Here is an 8,315-nt window from a genome sequence, read left to right on the forward strand (position 1 = left end):
TACAAGGAGAATACGACTCAATCATGATGGTTGTGGATATGCTAACAAAGATCACTCACCTTGTCCCAATCAAGACCAACTATAAGGCTTCAGATATCACAAGGCTCTTTGTTAAAGAGATCTTCAAGTTCATGGATTACTTAAAAGGATCATCAACAGTTGTGATTCTCTATTCATGTCACATTCTTGGAAGAGCCTATTTGAGGCTATTGGAACCCAATTTTGTTTCAATAGAGCCTACCATCCCCAAACTGACGGGGTCAAAAAGACTGGGCTAACTAAGTCATTAAAGACATACTTAGGCCTTATTGTTGCAAAGGACCCAAGAGGTGGATACAACATCTACCCTTGGTAGAGTTTGCCTACAATGCAACATATCATCAGAGTATCTAGATGACTCCATTCCAAGCATTGTATGGGCAAAACTATCTTATGCCACTCAACTTTATCGATCCTATCAAAAGGGTAGAAGCATTCAGGAAAATGTTACAAGAAATGGATGAACAACTCAATGCTATAGGCAATATATTTGAGCTACCAAGGATTAGTAGAAGGCATATGCTAATCTAGGAGTTCCATGTTCACCCAAAGAAGAGTTCCTTGTCTTTGAGAGAATTCAAGATGCTAAGTCCAACATATTGTGGACCCTACAAGATTCTCAAGTGTCCATGGCTAAATACTTACAAGCTGCAACTTCCTAAACACTTGAAGGTTCACAATTTATTTCATATTAGCTTAGTGAAGGCTTATGTAGCAAACCCTCATCATGTCCTTAATGATCAACAAGTTGTAATGCCAAGACAAGAAGTCCTTGAGCTCCAATTTGATCAGATACTTGACGTAAGAGAGAGGATTTTGAGAAGCAAATTCCTTAGAGAATACTCCATTCAACTGAAGGAGAGGATTTTGAGAAGCAGAACCCTTAGAGAATACCTATCCAATGGAATGAGAGGATTTTGAGAAGCAAAACCCTTAGAGAATGCCACATCCAATGGAAGGACTATCCTAAAAAGAATGTTACTTGGATTGATGAAGATGTCTTATGTGAATAGTTTCTCATGTTTCTTTTGAGATGAGAACATCTCGGTTCCTCTAAGGGGAAGAGGATGTAATGTCTCAAGCCACAATAAAATTTTTTCTCTTCTCATCAAACCTACATGTGAATTTCCCTCCCCCCCCTCCGCAAGGTTTTCTCCTACCCACATGAACAAAAGCTAAAAGGCTAGTAATAGGGAAAAAATAAATAAATATTTAAAAGTGTTAAAAAAAATTACCTTATTACATCACCTCCAACTCCATGTCAACCTTCCACATTGCCAATGTGACATCTTCACCATCATCATGCACATCATGATGAGTGCCACGAAGCTCCATGGTAGGCCACGTAGCTAGGATTACCATGTATGGGGGAGGGGAGTCTAGAATAGAATCCTAGTTGACATGCATGAAATTGGCATGGAAGGGAGAGGGGGAGAGAGTAGTCCCCCCCTAGCCTATATAAAGGCTACAAACCTTTACATTTCCCCCCACCCCATGACATAGAAGGAGAACACTACTGCACTATATTACCAATAGAAGAGAGAGGCAGAGACAGAGACAGAGAGAGAGAGAGAGAGAGAGAGAGAGAGAGAGAGAGAGAGAGAGAGAGAGAGAGAGAGAGAGAGAGAGAGAGAGAGAGAGAGAGAGAGAGAGAGAGAGAGAGAGAGAGAGAGAGAGAGAGAGAGAGAGAGAGAGAGAGAGAGAGAGAGAGAGAGAGAGGGGGGGAGGGAGGGAGGGAGGGAGGGAGGGAGGAAGGGAGGGAGGGAGGGAGGAAGGGAGGGAGGGAGAGGTAAGAGGAAAATTACAATATCAAGAGGGCTTTGTAATGGAGTTCTGAAGGGAGAAGAAGAAGATCATTCGTGCCGTACTCAGAAACTCTACTCTCTCCACCATCCATTTTCCTTTTGCTCACACATGTTACAATGGCACCCACAAGAAGGAGCTCGAGGATCACCTCTATGACAAGAGCTGAGGATCCATCTAGAGTTAATGCACATGCGATCGGGACTTTGGAGTTAATGCACAAGTGAGCGGAACTGTAAATTACTCTCAGACTGCACAAGTTCAAGTTGTTTGATAACTCAAAAAGATAGTTTTCCTTCTATACTCATTTAGAAGTGTTTCTCTTTCAAATTTAGGTATGAAATATTGCATGAAATGACAGACCTTGCATTCAATTCTTGCACTGTGTCCTTATCTTTCACGAATATGATAAAATGCATAGGATTGTATCAAAGATGTATGCAAAATGGAATAGAAAGGTAGATCTTTTGTTTTTCATATGACGTCTAGTCTCTCTACAAGATAAAAGGAAAAAATGACATAAAACATGCATGGGAAATGATTTGGGATCTTGCATTTACACTCAAGGAATGATAAGTTGCATCCTTATAATGAAATGAATCAATATTTGCATTCACATAAATGATTAAAGGTCTCACATTCGTATTAAAAAAATTATTGGGCTGTGCACCATAGAGAAGCTTAGAATTGTTTGGTCCATCTTGCATCAATTACTTTATGTGAAAAGAAGATGAAGACAAGTTAAAATTTTGCATAGTATCACACTAGGGAAAGGTAGAAATGCAAATCATTTAGAGAATGCATAAATATTATTGTATAGATTGATTATCTCACATTGAGATAATAGATATAATTCATCTTGCTTGGATGGAAAGAATTGCATTGCATGATGGTTAGAACTCATCCCGATTTTGGCTTGTAATTCATAAGAATTTAAGTATTTAGATTCATCTCTTCAAATCAATTGATATTCCATACTTAAGAAAATTCAAAGATGAACAATTCTTTCACGTGCAATTTTAGAATAGGATAAGCTATTTACGATTCATTCTAGTAAGGATACCATTCAACTAATGGATGATCACATAGCCACAAATAAAGGAAGGGACCACTATTTTCCCCCTTTGTAGCAAATAGCCATCTTTAGGAAGTTAACTCTATAGCAAATAGGTATAGTTAGGAAGAAAAGGGAAATAACCATTTTTATGGTTGAGGAATTGCTAATCAATATCCTTTTAATTATCATATCCCTAGAAGCTCTCCTAGTTAGAGTAAACAAGTCCAGAGCTTGTTGAGTAACACACCAATTAAATGAACTTAGGTTGAGTCTAGGGGGCCCAATGCACTGATTACTTAATTTGGGAAGGATTCATATTAAGACAAGAGTTATTTTAACCTTAAACCTTGTCTATTTTCTCAAGGGATAAAGACAATGATAAAAACCCTAAAAGGAAAGAAGTGCTTGCACACAAAGTACCAAGGTAAAGTTCAAAAAGGAACCTTGGTTCATAAGCTTGGAAACCATGCAAATTCCAACAGGAAGAGTGGCCCTAACTAGGGAAAAGATTGCTTTCTAAGGGAATTCCACCTTAGAGTAAATGTTGATTTGTAAGGTTGCTTGTGCACATAATAGGGTTTGCCTATGCACCAAAGCATGTTTGTGATTGCTTAAGTACGATTTTGATTGAGTCTAATTGGAATCATGATAAAAAGGAAGGATGCACTAGTCTTTCCCCAAGCTAGTCATAGGGTGCCTACTCTAAGGGGGTCATATTCACTGCTCTAGAGAGCTAGGACTAGCCCTGTTGTGAGAGGTTGCTCATTAGGGAGTCAATTAGGTAGGAGGAGATGTGGGTACTAGGGGGGCTCAGGCAGCAAGTCCATCTATGCTCATAGGATTTTCCTAATCTCCACATGACTTAAGATGGGATCTTGAGGCCCTGATACTAGTTTTAAGGGTGGGATCTTGGTATGGGAAGATTGTTGACCGAGACATCACTAGATAATTACTTCTATATATGAAATGAAGGAAAAAAGTTGTAATAAGAACCTTTCAAGATAATAAAGGAATTGTTTAACAAAAGGTTGTTCAATATTATCTTTGTATTGTGAATTAAATTACATGAACGAACCCTATGTATAAAAGGCCCAATTAAGGAAGTTGATTGTAAGTGTTACACATAACCATGGTAGGTAGTTAGTTAACTAAAGATGGCCCATTTAAACAAGAGAAGCAAGTGGGCATGATTTGACGAATCCCTAAGTAGTCCTTGTTAGTTGGGAGCTTCTTTAAGAACTACGTTGACTAAGTTTAGTAATTGATAGAACCCTTGACTCCATGTTGTTTTAGGGGACTAGGGTGAGGCTATGCCTAATGGGCAGAGGGGTTGATATGTTGCACTCCACCTTGTTTTTCACTATTTGAACCAATTGGGATATGAGTCTACTTCAATTTGGGTGTTCCTACGAAAAGTGGGACATTGAAAGACCAACTCTAGCAAACTTAGGTGACCCCAGATGTGTTTTAAGGACTAGATTCAGGTTGACCCTAGTGGGTTTGATTAGATTACTTCCATTGCAATGTGAACTTTGACGAATTTAAGTGACAAACCCTAGGACATTCCAAGGAGAGCTGGTCGGTGTCACTTGGAATCCCCTCTTGATGGGCCACAACATCGTGACCTAGAAAGAAGCTCCAGGTGGCACATTACATTATGAGAAGCAACATTGCAAGAGAAGTGAGGTAACATGATGATTTTGCATTGCTTACATTTTTTCCCTTGCTCATGTATTAGAGTTTGTTATGTTAGAATTCCCCCTTCCCTTTTCCTTTCTCCCAACTCTCTCTCTCTCTCTCTCTCTCTCTCTCTCAATTGGATAGATGAATCACACTTTTAAAAGTTTCTCCACCTCTTCTTTTTACACTTTCACCTAATCATTTGTGTGAGGTCTTAGCATTTGACAAACTAGTTTGGCTCCTTCTTTTGGAATTACATGCAAGTCCTCACACTTATGTCTATGGATCTCCTCATAATAGGTGACAAAAAATTTCCAAATACTTGTTAAGCATATTCTTGTAGGCTCCCTTCTCTCCCTTAGATAGATTTATGATTTAGCATCTTTTCCATTGACACTTCTTTTTTTGTCTTTTGCATTTTAGGTTCCATAAGCTCTTTTGTATACTTTCATCCTCCCTTGGTCCTTTTCCTGAATTATTTGTCTAATTGCAACTTCATGATTCCTCAAAAAGATGGTAAACCTCTCATATTTGCAATCAATTTCTAATCTAGAACTTTCATCTTCATCTTCTAAAGTTGTGATCTCATATTCTTCCTTGTCATCTTTGATTGGTCTCATAATGGTTAAATCATGATAGACATGTCATATCTAGTTCCAATTGCTACATATATAATTGAGTGATTGCACTTACTTGGACCCCTCCATCAATGTAAGTTTCACATGTCTGCCGTCATCTCATGTCATGCTTCAAAAATCGGCCAAATATTTAGGAGATCTTCATTAACACACACATGCATGTTCCCCTTATTAGTTCTACCTTTGCAGTGCACGACAAGCTATTCCAAGAAGCCCAAAGTTTTCAATAGAATTCCATGAGTTGCCCATAGGTCACATCTACCCTTATATATGATAAACCCTTATTGAGATCATAAGATAGAGATAGAGAGACAAAAGAGAGAGAAGAGAGAAAAGAAGATAGAGAAGAAAGTAGGAAAGAAAAGGAAAAAGGAGAGTAGAGAGTAGGGGAGAGAAAAGGCGAGTAGGTGTTGCTTTCCTTCACTATAAGATAGACAATAATTGAGAATAAAAGAGGAGTGAACAAATAACATAGAAAGCATGCACTATACAAGATTGGGTACAATTTTTTCCCATGCATGGATGAGCACCTCCCCCTATGCATGTATTTATAATCTTAGAATAAGCTTTTGTGCCCAAAATATATTAAAAGCATTATTTTTGTGTTCTTTTTCTTTTCTTAACTTTCCACAACTTACTTTTGTGCAAATAAATCAAAGCATGCTCTATTATAATAGCTTTATAAAAATAGTATTTTTTCTTCTCTAATAAATACATAAAAATAAATCTATTGTGCATGTACTCATGCTTTTCCTTGCACTAATAGGTGGATACAAATGCTTTTGATAATATTTTTTCACGCTCTAGAGCACATAAATTCCATATATTAAATTACACACTCTAAAAATGATAATGCTGCTTAACTCCATCTAATTATCTACTCACCACAACATGACACACATTAGTAGCCTTCCATCTATGTACCAAGCATTATGTGACCAGTATCACACATGCACTTGCTACAATAAGTCACAAATCAACAGCAATTAAATAAAATTTACAATAATAAATTTTAATAAAATACTATGATAAACATAATTCCCTCACTTTGCAGAACTTACTTTTGTGCAAATAAATCAAAACACAATCTATTATAATAGCTTTACAAAAGTAGTATTTTATCTTCTCTAACAAATACATCAAAATAGATTTATTACACATATGTGTAGAGGCAAAGTCCTTGTGCTAATAGACATATACAAAATATAATATTTTTGATAATATTTTTTCATGTTATAGAGCGCATAAATTTCATGCATTAAATTACACACTTCAAAAATAATAGTTCTAGTTAACTCCATCTAATTATCTGCTCACCACAACACAAGAGACATTAATATTCTTCTATTTATCTCCATGCATAATGTGAATAGTATCACATGTGTGCCTTGTACGATAAGTCACAAATCATGCAGCAAATAAATAAAATCCACAATAATAGATTCTTGTAAAATATTGCGATAAACATAGTTCCATAACATTTTTTAGGGGTTAAAAAGCAATTATCCCCAACTAATAAATAACTGGAAAAAAATGCAAGGGTGACCAACCACCACAAGTAGGTGCTACCTATTGTAATGAATCTACTCCATATACTAGTGCTCCCTCTTGTGACAAATCTCCGATGTTAAATTCCATGGATTTTACATGAAACACTACCTACCACAGCGAATCTGTACCGGTGGGATATTGAATGTGATTGTGGTAGGCATTAAATTAGATTTTCATATTGCAAAGTTAGTGCTGATTTCTAAATCCATTGTGATTCTTTCATGCAATAATTTCTATACTTGACTAAATATCTATGGTATTGATTATCTATTCTCATAGTTGTGTGGGCATAGTCTATGATTATTTTAGAAACTAAAATTTCAATATGGGTCTCTAACGAATGTAGGTCCTCAACTATAGAAGTAACTCGAGGTATTCCCTTAAATGGTTTCAAAAAAGTGATATGAAAAGAAGTATATCGTTGCCAATGAGGAGGAATGCCCAATCTAAATGCGTTCTCATTAATCTTGTGAATAATTATGAAGGGGCCATAATATCTAGGTACTAACTTAATTTTTGGATGCTTTTCAATGGATTGAAGCCTCCTCTTTTCGGTTCTTAACCAAACTAGATCATTTTCTTGAAATTTAATAGCCTTGCATCCTTTGTTAGCTTGGGAGTGTGTACCTAAATTAAGCTTGTTTAATCTTTTCACTCATTTCCTCTTTAAAAAAATTCTATGGTTAGTAGCTAAAGAATCAGCAACAACTAGGATATCACTAGCAAATGGTTATCATAGGGATGTGGAATTTCTTCCCATAGACTACTCTAAAAGAAGCTCTATGAGTTGTACAATGTGGGATATTGTTGTAGACAAATTGAAGAAAAGGCAGATGTTGGACCCAATTACTAGGTCAAGTAATTTTGTAGGATCTAAGAAGGTCAATAATCAGTTCCTTTAGTCTATCCCTTACTCTCAAGATGAAAAGCTAAATCCATCTTAGAACTTAAATTCTTAAAAGAGCTACCTAAAAATGATTGTAGAATTGGCCATCATAGAGCAAACAAAATAACTTAAGAAAACACACGATGAGAAAATATGGTGTTAATAAATAACTTACAGCTTGTGGAGTGGGCAAAGTCTTTTTACAAGGAATGAAATAGGCATGTTTACTAAATCTATCAACAATGATCTAGATCATATCATGATTAGAAAATGTACTAGGAAGGCCAGTGATGAAGTTCATAGAAATTTGTTCCCATGGGCCATTAGGGATTGACAACTGCATAAGCAGACCATACATTTTCCCATGTTGACCTTAATTTATTGTTGGTAGACAATGCGTTTAGACAAACTTTGCTATGTCATGCTTCATAGCATGCTAATAAAAATACTATTTGCATGCAACTATTGTATATTGAATACCTTTATGTCCCATATATGTAAATTGATGCATTTTAGTCACAACAACTTATCTAAAAGGTACGATAACACATAATTTTTGTTGGTAATATAAAAATCCATTTACACATGAATAATTATGAAAGACAATGGTTTTAATATTCTGAAATTTTTGCCAAATAAAATAGAAATTTGAATCAGTAAT

This window comes from Lygodium microphyllum, chromosome 28 (assembly GCF_053477565.2).
Source record: "Lygodium microphyllum isolate KBCC chromosome 28, Lygodium_microphyllum_v1.1.10, whole genome shotgun sequence".
Classification (NCBI taxonomy): Eukaryota; Viridiplantae; Streptophyta; class Polypodiopsida; order Schizaeales; family Lygodiaceae; genus Lygodium; species Lygodium microphyllum.